General features: G+C 40.6%; 2 non-coding genes across 2 annotated transcripts; both read left to right on the top strand.

The window, feature by feature from the left end:
- Positions 1-10347: 10347 nt before the first annotated feature.
- Positions 10348-10538, top strand: LOC119223510 (U2 spliceosomal RNA). Its single transcript, XR_005120930.1, has one exon. It is a non-coding gene; the product is annotated as a U2 spliceosomal RNA (small nuclear RNA).
- A 1043-nt stretch (positions 10539-11581) lies between these two features.
- On the top strand, positions 11582-11745 carry LOC119223498 (U1 spliceosomal RNA). Its single transcript, XR_005120928.2, has one exon. It is a non-coding gene; the product is annotated as a U1 spliceosomal RNA (small nuclear RNA).
- Positions 11746-14204: the final 2459 nt, after the last annotated feature.

The raw sequence follows: 14204 nt of genomic DNA, 5'->3' as shown, positions 1-14204 counted from the left end.
TCCCGATTGTGCTGTACGGCCCACTCAAGTTCACCTGATGAGTGCCATTGCTTGGTGGAATACAAACATGATCTCAGACGCCGTGTTTGCCGCCAAAGGACGGAACTACAGAAGCGCCTCAACACCTGCTGCTTCTATTCGGAGAGACTGTGGACGACAACGTCCGGGGCCCTGCCAATGTCCCTTCTGACGAGCTGCTGGGGTTGGATACCCGTTCAGATGGAGCACAGGTAAGGAGGAGGTTCAGCATGGGCAGCCATGATCCAGATCCAGAGGCGTACCAGAGCGACGAGGAGGCTCACTCCCAGCGTTCACCCTCTGGTCTCTGTGAGTATATGTAAATCTGGTAGAACAAAATGCGATGCATTGATTGCTGAACAATGTGCTCATTTGAACTTACTGCATTTACATGGCAACTTGTCAACACCCCAAACCTGTCCTTGAAGCCTGGAATGAAGTGGAGGAGCATGAGAAGCAGTTCAACCAGCTGTACAGAGCTCACTGGAGCATCTGCCTCCACTGCAGCACAAAGAGAGAACATCTGGTTGATGTTGTTGTGATCCAGAGGCTACCGATGGATAAGTGCAAAGTCCAGCTCAACAAGACGTCAGTGCTCAGCTCAACAGGCTCATCTACACGCTGGTTAAACTGTTGTTTGAACAACAGCTGTTTACACTGTGCATATATCTGTAAAAAAGGCGCAGCTGTATTGCATCGTAAATAAACTTCACTCAAGTGCTGTGGTGTACACCTGAAATAGATCATGCGCCGGAGGAGAAGCCTATCTTGAATTAAACTAAATTGATTATATTCCCTATCTTTACTTACTATACATTTTTCAGGTTTTATAACCTTTACTGTCAAGCAGCAGGTTGCTAGGCAACGGGACTTTGCACTACTGTGGACTGACCCTGATTTTGAACGAGTTGTAGTTTATTCATGTCCTTAGCAGCTGCTGACCATATGGATGGACAGTGTAGCAGGTGACAAAAGGACTGTGACACTTGACAAACAACAGAGTTGTGAATAAGCAAAGCACTTACTGATCATAGCTATGCCCCGTCCCATTTTGCTGGCAACACCGTCAATATGTTCAGACAAACAGCTACACCCATGTTTGGTATTAAATAGTGTAGAAATTGTAATTGGTAGACTTTAGGTTGGCAATTCCTACCTTTTTCCTCATTTATTGTATTTAAATGCATTAAAGACTAAAAGTCTATTTCTAATTTGCAAATTAAATCAGCCATTCAATATTGTACAGTGTATTGATAAGATAGGCCTTTACTATAATGTTTACAGTCACCACACAGTGTTTCCCCTGGAGGCGAACTGACTGTCGGAGGGGGGCGGGTCAATCAGAGAGTAAGTGCATCATTAAAACACGAAACCAAATCCTTTTCTCTGTTTCTTTAACTGCAATCAAACCAGAATCAAACCGGAAGAAGAACTTCTGCACTTTCTGATATAGCAACATTCAAAAAAGGTAATAAATAAATTCACTGTAGAACAGGGGTATTCAACTAAAATGTAAATAGGTCCAGTTAGAGAACATTTCTAGAAGCAAAGGTCCAGAAGATCATCATGTGACTGCTTAGTGTGATTAAGTAGAGGAAAAGAGTTGGATCAACATCTGCATGTAATCAATACACGACTAACAAATCGAATGAATTCAGCATGATTCTAAAACTCATGAACAGCATGATTCAAAGACTTTAATATTTATTGTCACGTAACAAAGAACTAAACATATATGTGTGACTGCAAATATAAATAATGTTTTCTCAATTAACTAAATGAAAGTAGGGGGTCTATTTAAAAAAAATACAATTTCTCCATGTTTAAACAAAGTGATTCAATAAGAAGAAATAAAATAACGGGAAGTAAAGCTTGAATTCGAAGCTTTTCTGCTTCACATTTAGACTCGACAGTCTCAGGAAATTATCCATAATAAATCCAAACACATTTAAAAAATGTAACAGTCCACCACTTTTTGGGCAAGAAAGATAATTGAGCTCTACGTAGTTTGTCCTGCCAGGATTTTAACTCTGGGCATGAATGCATCAGGGCCATTCTCCACCTCACATGGAGGAGCTCATTGTGTCTCACTCGTCTTTTTCTCAAATTTTGCAATCTTTCTTTTTCTTCCTACCGTTTTTTTTATTTGTACTTGGCCGCTACCTCTCTCCTATGTCTGCAGTATTGAGACAATATTATCTATGAAGGTAGATTTGTGTCTTTATTATGCAAACCAAAAAAAATGTTTCGAGGGCAAACTTCTTGCATTGCAACCAAAAATAAAGTTTGTAAGTTAAAATATATGAACTGAGAATTCATTATTTGTTAGTTTTGCTTATGAAACTATTGTTCTTGCTCTCAAAACAAAACACTTTTGCTCTGTTTTACGTTGTTTTCATGTTGTTGGTGTCGCAGAGTGTTTTATTAGGAACGACATGGAGGGCTGCTGTGTTGACATGAAGTCCCGCTTTCATGTGGGCTCATGTTGTTTCTCCAAGGAGGACTCATTACTTAACGTTACTACATAGATGTGTCCCTGATTTCAAGGGCCACAGCTGTGAAATGTGAGGGACAAAGGAGGGACAAGGGCAGGGACAGAGTCAGGGACAGAGTCAGGGACAGAGTCAGGGGATGGAGCGATCCTCAGTGCAAACTGAAACAGCCGGGCATGCACTCATGTCAATGAGCCAGTTAAATGTCTCATTAGTCTGGTTTTTACCTTGATGGCAGCAGTGCAATTATGCAACTGTCCTGTAATTGAGCATTTTCTCCTAGAACTATAGCAGGTATGTCCAACCATTCATTGAAAATAATAGTTTATGATTGAAAGTTCAGATTTCCACCCTAATTCTATAACATATAACTGTTGCAATGAGCATTATATTTTACTGTTTGCATATAAAATGACTGGAGAGATTTATTTTGTCCCAGTTTGTATTTCTCTTTAAAATGCACAACCTGATGGGGACGATGCAGAACAGTCTTTGACTGTAGCCTCAGCAATCCAGCAGATGACCAGTTAAGCTCACAGACATCTGCTTTTGGAAGATCAGCAAGCATTCAAACTTACTGTGAAATGGTATCATTTGTGTCGGAATCACACTGTATGTTACCCATGTGTCAGTGCTTGTACAGACACCATCACATTCCAAGTAGCCCACATTAAAGATTATGAATATTTTAAACACTCCTGCAAACTGCCATTAAGAATGCTGCAGGAAGTGTGATGAATACGTTAAATATTTGTTGGCAAGAGCATGGTTCTGTGATATGTTTTTAACTTTTTTAACTACTGCCGGTTGAAGGACCTGCATGTAGATGTCCCGTCCAGAAGAAGAGGAATCCAGTGCACTGCAGCAGGACTTTCGTGGCCTGCTACAGTGACCCAAGCTGTGGATCAGCACTCGGGTTCCTCATCATGTTCTGCCTGCAGGAACTGAGACCAAACACATTCATTATGATTATAGCAATGGCCTCGTTTTTCACATATTGTTGAGTGGAGACCAGTGTTGTGCCTGAACGCGTTCATTGAACGATAGTTCACGAACTTGTTCATATTTTGGGTGAACGTGAACTGAACGTACTGTATTAATGCCCGATGAACGTTACTGTGAACTCGTTCATTCTGGTGTCTGTGAACGACACGTTCTTTCAGGTTAACATCGTTCAATGGGGTGCCAGATTTCTATAGAAAACACACCGTAAACGCGCCTTAATAAGTTGCGGAAAAAACACCCAATCAGGCAACACCAGCCTCCAGTGTCGCACCGCGCATGCGTCATCAAAAAAAAAGAAATGCATGGAGGCGACATAATATAATAATTTAAATGAGTTTTATGAAGTTACTGACAAGGTCGGTGAGGATGGGAGGAATCTGACCTTTCTTTGCAAACATTTGCACCTTAATGATAACTGTCGTGTTTTTATTCCTTATTTAAAAAAGACCATTCAAGGAGCATGTGTTTGAGAATGTACTGTAGGGGTGAACGCTGCAGCTGCTGCTATTGTGGAGTGAATGGACAGCAACATTAAAGCAACAAAGGGGAAATGCTGCCCCCTCAATGCTAATGTAAACCCTGGTTGGATAAGGATTCAAAATTGGATATGAAGATTAAATCTGATGCATAGCTTCAGTGTTAAAACTGATAACATAATTGCTGTCTGTGGTTCTATATGGGCTGTGGCAATAATTTTGAAAAATAATAGCTTGAAGCAACATATGGAAAAAAAGAACTGAACTAGTTGGAACTGTGAACTTCAAATATTTTGAAGTTTGAACTATGAACTGAACTAGTTCATTTTAAAATTTGTGAACTGAACTTTGAACTAGTTCATGTAGAAAGTGAACTTTCCCAACACTGGTCGAGACAATAAAATGTTAATATGTCTCCATTTAGGTTAGAGTGATATAGCAAATGAATGAATAACTTGCGTTAAATTGCATTTCTTTGTTATTGTGCTATGTGTAAGGTACACACAGTACCTCCTGCAGATCTGGTTCTGGCACAGGTAAGTTACCTGTAGCGTCCCAATCCTCCAAAGGTGACTAGTGTCAACAACAGTACCTCGGTCGGGGAGGACCAAGCCCATAGGATTTATTTAAATTGTGCCATTGATGCGTAGCTAACCTTAGCTAACGTGGGCACGTCCAGGTGCGTGTAACCACTGTTCGCCCCCTGCGGGCTAACGTGTGCTAACGTTACATGCACGTAGAAAGCGTGGCTTCATGTCACACAGCAGCCCTCCATTTGTCCTTAATAAAACACTCTGCGACACTAACAACACGAAAACAACGTAAAGTGCTGCTGCATTTTAAATGATTTTGGCAAAATCCCCGCCCACCACGTACAAACTCCGAGACCAGAACGTTTTAATTCGAGACCAAAGCCTTTTTTTTCAACTAAATCTTTTCGTTTTCAGAGCAAAAACAATAGTTTCATAAGCAAAACTAACAAATCATTTATTCTCAGTTTATATATTTTTACTTACAGACTTTATTTTTGCTTGCAATGCAGGAAATTAGTATATAAGAGTCATTATAAATGTAAGAAGATATTATTGTCATCCGCTTTCAGCAGCTTTGAGCTGAGTTTATTTGAGATTGGTCGCTCTCACACAGTGTGCTGTGGTCTATCGGCCCCCCAAGTACAAGAAGGACTTTTTAAATGATTTTTCTGATTTTCTGGCTGAAATCATGCCTAAATATGATCATGTTCTTATTGTTGGGGATTTTAATGTTCATGTGTGTTGTCCTGATAAACCATTGGCAAAGGGTTTTCTAAACCTTATTGATTCTTTTAATCCATGGCAATCTGTGTCTGGACCCACACACGAACATGGACACACACTTGATCTTGTCTTATCATATGGTTTGCCTGTTCTTCATTTAGAGATATGTGACGCAGTGTTCTCTGACCATATGCCTGTGTTATTCGAGACTGCTCTTGCGGCGCTGTCTTAAGATTAACCCTTCCACTGCTGCTCAGTTCTCTGCTGCTTTCAGTCTTAACTCCATCACTCCTGACAGAAGAGCTGAGCTCATGGTTTCACTCCACCTGCCAAACTGTTTTAGACACTGTGGCTCCATTAAAATCCAGGCAGCCTAAAACTAAATCTGAGCCCTGGCTAAATGACATGACTCATGCTGCCAGACGTCAGTGCCGAAGAGCTGAGCGCAAGTGGAAGAAGGACAAAGTGCAGGTATCTCTTCAAATGTTAAGGGATTGCTGGCGTCATTATCAGGAAACTGTGAAAGATGCCAAAAGAAAACATTTCTCAGATATTATTTTGGCAAATGGTCACAAGCCTCGTGTTTTGTTCAACACAATTGATTCACTTTTAAATGCAGAATGCTTGTATGGAGGCATCCCCTGCTATGTGTGAAAACTTCCTTTGCTTTTTTATTGATAAGGTCACTTCTATTAGGTCTCAAATTGCACCATCAGCTTCAGACCCTTCAATCTCTGTCCCCTGCTCTGCTGTCTTTGATCATTTCGAGTCGGTGACGTTTATCTTTTTAGAGGAGGTTGTTGGTCATTTGAAGCCTTCGGGTTCCCCAAATGATGCTGTCCCCCCTCGACTATTTAATGAGTTTTTTCCACTGTAGGTCCATCTGTTGTTGAAATTATTAATAGTAGCCTGACCTCGGGTGTGGTCCATGAAATCTTAAAACATGCTGTAGTTCAACCTCTGATTAAAAAACCTGCTCTAGATTCGTCAGTTCTAGCTCATTTCAGGCCTATTTCCACACAGCACGGAAACCGCTCTTTTAAGAGTTTTTAATGATATCTTTTTAGCTACTGACTCTGGTGACTGTGTTATCCTTGTGCTTTTAGATCTAACTGCTGCATTCGACACAGTGGATCATGAAATATTGATTTCACGTTTAAGGCAGTGGGTGGGCATCAGTGGCATAGCACTGGAGTGGTTTAGGTCATACTTAGCGGATCAAACTTTTTGTGTTAACTTAGGTGACTCTGTATCGTCCTCTGCTCATCTCTTTTGCGGGGAGATCTGGGCCCCTTGGCACCTTATATTAAAACTAGCATCACAAACCTAGGAGTTAAAGTGGACCCTGAGCTTAAATTTGACTGTCAGATCAAAGCTGTTGTCAAATCAAGCTTCTATCATTTACGGAAGCTGGCCAAAATAAAGCCAAAATCCACGCTTTTGTAACTACACGGCTGGACTACTGTAATTTACCCTATGTGGGGGTTGGTGGGTCATCCATCACCTGTCTCCAGATGGTACAAAATGCAGCAGCATGTCTTTTAATGGGCACACGTAAACACAAGCACATTTCACCTATTTTAGCTTCATTACACTGGCTGCCCGTTCAATTTAGGATCCGTTTTAAGATCCTGTTATTTGTTTTTAAATCCCTAAATGGTCTTGCCCTGCCATACCTCTCTGAGCTTTTACATTCTTATAAAACCGTCCGCTCTCTCAGGTCAGATGATCAGCTGCTCCTGATGGTGCATTAAAACTAAGCATAAGCTCAGAGGGGACCGTGCCTTTGCTGCGTCTGCCCCTAAATTGTGGAACGATTTGCCGCTGCATGTTAAGCAGGCCTCTTCTTTATCTGTTTTTAAAACCATTCTTAAAACCCATTTTTTCTCTTTGGCCTTTGACCCCTAGTGAGATGTCGACTTTATTTTGGCCTACTTGACATAATTAGTTACTTTTCATGCTTTATTGTGTGGTTACTAATTGTAGTGTTTATATCTATTTTTCTGTACAGCACTTTGGTCAACCTTGGTTGTTGTAAAGCGCTTAACAAAGAAATTTGGTATGGGATGGTAAATTTGCTCTTGAGACATTTTTTTGTTTGCAAAATAAAGACACAAATCTACCTTCGTAATAATCCGGCCTATAATGCATATACTCAATTAGTCCGGATAGTTTAACTCGAATGCAATTGGTCTGTGCTTTAAACCACTACTGTAAAGACGAGTAAAGCTGCGCAGGTCAAAAAGCATGCTGTTTAAATCACAATAGTCTGTTTTTTTAGCTTTTGGTACAGGTGCGAATGGGACATATACAGTGAGGAAAACATACTCGTATGCAGCTGTATCATACAAATAAATAGTTATCATCATACATTGTGATTTCTGGATTTTTTTTTAGATTATGTCTCTCACAGTGGACATGCACCTACGATGACAATTTCAGACCCCTCCATGATTTCTAAGTAAGAGAACTTGCAAAATAGCAGGGTGTTCAAATACTTATTTCCCTCACTGTATATATAGAACACTCTTCTTTGAATGGTAATTCTAGAAGACCAACTCATTTGTCTTCTAGAGATGGCATTTTGAAGCAAGATCGCCTTTCACATTAGTTTTGATGCAACAAAATGAAATGGATTTAGGAAGCTACTAACAACATTAGGAATTCTGCATCCAACCATCTTGCAGTCATGTTTTTAATTGTGATATTTAGATGAAAAAAAAGCCCAGAGTTCACAGGCAAGTAGAAAGACAGCACTTTTATTTAAAAAACAAAAATGTCAACAATTGATTATGTGGCGCTGTTATATATGGTCATGTTAGTCTTAAATGGTGCAACATGTCTCATTAAAAGTATGTTTGTGCAGTAGAATAGAGGTTTGCTGTGAACAGCAAGAATATGCGAGAGAAGATGTCAGAATTAATGGATACAGGAATTCTGCATCCAACCATCTTGCAGTCATGTTTTTATTTATAAAACGTATAAGCACAGAGTTCACATTCAAGTAGAAAGACAGCACTTTTATTTAAAAAACAAGATTGTGCAGTGGAATAGAGGTTTTCTGTGCCCAGCAAGAATATGCGAGAGAAGATGTCAGAATTAATGGATACAGCAAATTTGTTTTAGGAGCCCATGTTGAAAAAATAAAAGTAACTCAAAAGAAATTATATGTTACTTGTTTGATGCCACCATGTCGAATTAAATTCATTCAGACTCACCATAAACTCCTTCAGCTCAAACTCCAGCAAATCCTCTGGCAGCAAGCAACCGGCCATCAGAAAATGGCCATTTGAAAATGCCCAGAGAGAGAAGCAGCAACACCAAAAAGATACACAAACAATGCCCACAAAGAGAAAAATGTCAAAGTAATATGACCAAAACGAGCAAGAAGCAAACAATAGGATTCAAATTTGGACACCTGTATTGTCTCCAGATGCTACTTCAACTAAAAACTCACAAAACTACAAAGAGATTAAAAACGGTTAAACAGAAGTCTGCTTGAATGTGTAGCTTTTGACATTAGGGTCTCAAAAAAGACAAATGTCCCTGTAGCTTTTTGGATAAAGAAGGATACATATTGACGGGGGGCATTTAGAGAGAAAGATGGAATCAAGCACAGTCTTATGTTTTAGGCAATAACTCTCTTATATTTGTTGTCTGTTCTGAATCTTGTGTGTGCATTCATTTTATTTTTCATAACCACTTCTATGTGAGTAAAATGGTATGCAGGATTTCCTAACAGCAAAACGTTGTATGTCCAATGTCGCACTTGACAAAAAAAGTGTGTTTAGATAGTTGGGCTAAAGCTAGCTGCTAACAGCTAAAGCTCGTTCAGCACACGGTCAAATGCAGCGAACACACCTCTGCTGTCTCCCACTGGAACACCTCGCCCATCAGCATCTACCGAAGACAACTTTCAGTAAGTTCCCTTTGACTAAAGAAATAGACAATTCTTGTAGGAATAATAGCCTGTACACTATTAAGGTATCAATTCTACGTAAACCAACTTGTTCTGGTCTTTTAAAGGGTATTTTACGGCACCACCTGTTCTTTGATTAAGCTAGCTAACAGTTAGCTGAACTAATGCTAGCTGCTAGTTAGCATATCAAACTAAATGGTCTTTTGTTTTAACTCTGCGGAATGAAAACTGAGTCGTGGCAACACTCATATTGGTCAAGGGGCGCCTTGTCTTTGATGTAACGTTGGTCTAGACTGACTTTAAGCTGAAATAACTGAAATAACGGACTGTTAACGAAACGCCAGGACTCGGCTCCACGTTACCGTCACAATAACACTGTACTAGTCAATTATACCTGTTAAACTAACAGACCAATGCAGTAGTTACATGGAAAGATAATGAAGGTTAATAATGTCACTTTACTCAAACCTAATTTGCTAACGTTACGTGTGTGCTGGTGTTGGGGACACCGCTAACTTTGTTTGCTTTATTACAGCGTTGATTTCCCGTCGAGGTAGTGGATCTCGCATCTATTACTCCGCATTTATCCTGCTATTACAGCGGCTTATAACAACTCGGTGTGCAAGTGTAATGTTAACCACGCATCTGAGTACCGGCCTTCTCTCCCTGGTGGTGTCACTTTCTGTTCTACTCTCTGAGTTACGGAGGGTTTTCATCATCGGTGGGAGGCACGAGACGTGACATGTGCTGTTAGCTCTCCTCCCCACTAGAGACAGCTGTGTTGGTGACCAGCAAGGGAGTTTAGAAGCGTTACACCATTTATCTTTCGAACTGACGAGGTTCGTTACGCGCCGTTTAGGAAAGCATACACGGATACTTGTATAAGGATAATCTATATTTAATTGTGTCTGCTAGTTGGACATGATATTTATCCGTGTTTTTAACGTTACTTCTCATTGGACTAAAGCATACCACGTGTCCGGAAGTAAACATGGAGACTCATTTTCAAACACAAGTTTAACCTGAACGTCGCAAACAAAATCGCACCAGTGGTACATTTTCACTATTATAGACTCTTGTTGTTTTATTTGGTGATGAATTAAGTTGTAGATCAGTTCGCTAACCATCCGTGAGAGTGCCAGTGAGGGGAATGACTTGCTCATCTTCGCCGTGATGACGTTATCGCTTCTCGGCCTTTTGGCTAAGATCAAGTGTAGTATCTGTTCTTATCAGTTTAATATCTGATACGTCCCCTACCCGGGGACCATATATTAAATTGATTTTTGGAATAGGGAGATGGAATAGGGGCTTGCTCCGTCCACTCCACGCATCGACCTGGTATTGCAGTACCTCCAGGAACGGTGCACCCCCCAAATCTGTCTAAAAGAAATCCCCTATACTAATCTGTGCTTTGTTGTGTTTGTGTGTGTAACGGTATCTAGAAACAAAGTTAGAGGTTTGATTGAAGGAAGCTCTGAATACCTAGTTATTGTAAACATACTTTCATACATCAATTCAAATCGTTGGGTAACTGCTCGTGCCTTACTGTTTGGGTAAAGGTCTGATTGGTCGTCCACATTTGCCATCGGTAATCTGATTGGTCGTCCACAGTCGGCTCCTGTGATCTGATTGGAAGTCTATAGTCAGGTTGACCAATCGTAACCCGTAAGTGTCTACAGTCACTGTAGACTTTGCACTACTGTGGACTGACCCTGAAATTGAAAATCCTAACGGCACAGAAAAGGTGGGGGGAGAGAGGAGACATAGGAGCGCTGCGCATTGTTATTGCTGTTACCACGCTACGTTGCTGTATCTTCAATAAGTTGTCATTTCTTCAATTTGGCAGAGCTATATCTAATGCAACACAACTGCAATCAGTCATCATGGAGGTAATCATGTCCAGTTCTAGTTAAATTGTATTAATTATATTTGCTAAACATGTGGTGTTATTACTACTCCACACCAATAGATGGCAGTGTGTCGCTAGAGCACCAGCGGTAAACCAAGAAACAGGAAGTGGTTGAAATGAAAGAACCAAATTTGTTAAGTTATTTTATTCTTTCCTTTGAGTTCCAGAAGAGGGACAAATAACTTTTGATTGCAGTTGTGTTTAGCTTTGTCTCATGTGAACCTTCTGATGACTAGTCACTCATTTGTTGGAGATGAATAGATGCAGCTGGCGATTTTAGGTTGGCTTTTGTTGTGAAAATACAGCCATGCATCGTGGGAAATAAGAGCATCATGTCTGAAGTAAAATGTATACAATCTACATCCCTGGTGACTATAACTTTACATGATCTTCCCGTGGGTTTGCAGCTCCTCTGTCTGTTTTCTTGGTGATGTCTTGATGGACAGCACCATCGGTCAGCTTGGTATGTGTGTGAAAGACTTCCCTGACTCTGATGTGTACAACTCATACTTACCTGGCAAGGGAGATACCATGATCAAGAAGGTGGTTCACCCAGGGCGAGGCTTAGCCATTGCACTCCGGTTGAGCTGACCTCTGCGAATTCCTCAAATGTGGGAATCTCGATTGCATAATTTCTGGTAGTGGGGGACTGCGTTCGCGCTCTCCCCTCATAACATGTTGAATGAAAAATGTCACTGATGCACTCTAGAATGAGAGAAGTAGGTTAATGTGCTCCTTGGGATCAAGCCTTCTAATTGCTGTTCTTTAACAATTAATCTAGTTCCCTCCAGTTTGTAGTGATGATTAAATGACAGTTAAGAGGTCCTCACCTCATGCTTGGTAACGTGTTATCTCAATTGTAGATAATTTGTCGGGTGGTCCGTGATGTGAACTGTGGTTATGTGTTGTTGGACTTCCTTGTTTATTATCAAACATCACTATTATTCAGTCCTTCTGTTCCACTGGGTCTTTGCATTCCGGTCCTCCAGCAGCACCTAGTGGAGGGGTCTGCACCTTTTACTAGCCCTATTTTCCAATAGATGAAATTTGTCCGCAGCCACAAAAGCTTTTATATCAGAGCTTATACACATTAAATCATGTAGTTATACATCCAAAATTCAAGAATAAAGACAATTGGAGACATGTTGTTGCCATTATTAGGTCAATGAAAACATAGAACTATACAGGCTTTCAGTTCTCCCCATATTTTTGTAAAATGAATAAATCCAACCGATAGCTGCAGTCTAATATGAAAGAGTAAACATCGAACAAGACTAGTTTGTATTGAAGTAAGATTAAAGTATATTCTATTACACCAACCAAGTCTAAGAAAAGCTGCTCATATGTTTGAATGAACGACTCCATTGTGTTTTCTCTATCTGCGAGCGGCTTTCCACTCCTCGCTATCTCGTGAGCTGCCACAAAACTAGCAGCAGTTGTTTAGTTTGAAGACTTGATCGCTGTCATGAAAGTACTGTAACGGTCTGAGTGACATATGTGTTATATGTCTTACAATTTTTTCCATGTGGGGTGTTCTCGTCAGTGTGTTGCAACACCAATTAAACATTACAGTGAAAAGCATTGCCCCTATGATGCTTCAAAATGGATGCAAACAGACCTCTCGGGTCTATGTACCTTTTTGATCGTCCCTTTTACCGTAAAAAACAGAAAACGAAGACACTTGTTTCTCCTTTATCGTTTTTAATCAATAACGAGATAACGGAAGTGGGCAGTCGTTTTCTCGTTCTTCGTTTAGAGCCAAAAAACGAGACAAATTGACAACTTTTTACTTCGTTAATTCTTTTTGTGTTTTTTCCCTTAAAATGAAAATACGAAGCGTAGCCGCTAAACCGGAAGTACGTAGCTTTTCACAGTAAGAATCAACGCAACCGTCTGCAATGACAGCGGTTACCAGGGTAACAAGAGGAGAAAAGTTCATTAACGGATAAAAATAAATAATCCTGGTCTGACGGGATGTGTTAGCAGCAGTAGTTGACTACACTCGCTGCTCTTGGCTCTGATTTTTATTGTCCACAGATTGTGTTGCTTCAGTGGCCGCAGAGAGATAAGATAGACGCAATGAGACACAAACGTGTTCGCATCTCCACCAGTATGTGGCAGAATACCTGTATTTAAACCATAGATTTAATTATATTGAACTGTCCCAGTTATTTATCTAGGTCACATATGTCGAACACATATGCCCGCCGCCAGTGTCCGGCTGCCCGTTCAGTTCGGTCCGCCACCGGAGTGCGGACGCCCCGCCGTCAGAACCGTCGGTCGGACCGCCAGCGACCGGTCAGGGTTAGACTAGAGAGGTGTGGTTCATTAATTCTGGTTTATCACACTTCCATCCTAAATTGAACGGTTAGGCGCAAGAGGTCAAAGGTCCCAGATGATAAATAATGTTGTTCAAATGCTGTGGTCAAGGGAAAATCACTTGTATGGCATTCAGACATTTTGACGTCTACAATGTTTTACATTTGTTCTCACTAGACAAGAACAATACAGATATGAATTAACTTCTACAATGTTACCTTTCATGTGACCCTCAGAGTGACCTCTGGAGCTGTGGACGATGCATACCGTCAGGCTAGAATTGGGTTGGGAACCATTGCAGCAGACTACCTGCTCTTAAGCATGTTGGACACATGATCATGACACTGTTACAGCAAATCTATTTTCCGCCAAATAATACTGGTCTGCTGAAGCCTGTTTAGGCGGGAGGGTTTTAAGTTTTAAAACTGGTGAAAAACTGTGACCGTGAACTGAGAATAAAAATGTCCCTCAATATTTAGATAAGTTTGCAGTGTTGTGACACTGGAATGTCATTTAGAAGAAGAATGTGCACATGGGGCCACTATCTGCACATTGTCAACCTCACACTGTTTGCAAAATAATACACACTCTTGTATGCATTACACACACAAGTATCAAGATGTCACTTTCTTGCAATTCTTAAAGCTCTGATTGTTACCACACCCATGCGCCAATTGGTTAAACACAGATATCCGGTGCGCAAACACAAGACGGCTTAATTGTGGATACACCAATCAGGTTTAAGCACTATAACATGCAGCAGGTGATCTCACCTATCTTCAACCAAAGTGGAAGTAGAAGAGTGAGGGA

The sequence above is a fragment of the Pungitius pungitius genome, chromosome 3 (assembly GCF_949316345.1).
Source record: "Pungitius pungitius chromosome 3, fPunPun2.1, whole genome shotgun sequence".
Taxonomy (NCBI): Eukaryota; Metazoa; Chordata; class Actinopteri; order Perciformes; family Gasterosteidae; genus Pungitius; species Pungitius pungitius.
This window is presented reverse-complemented; position numbering and strand designations above follow the sequence as displayed.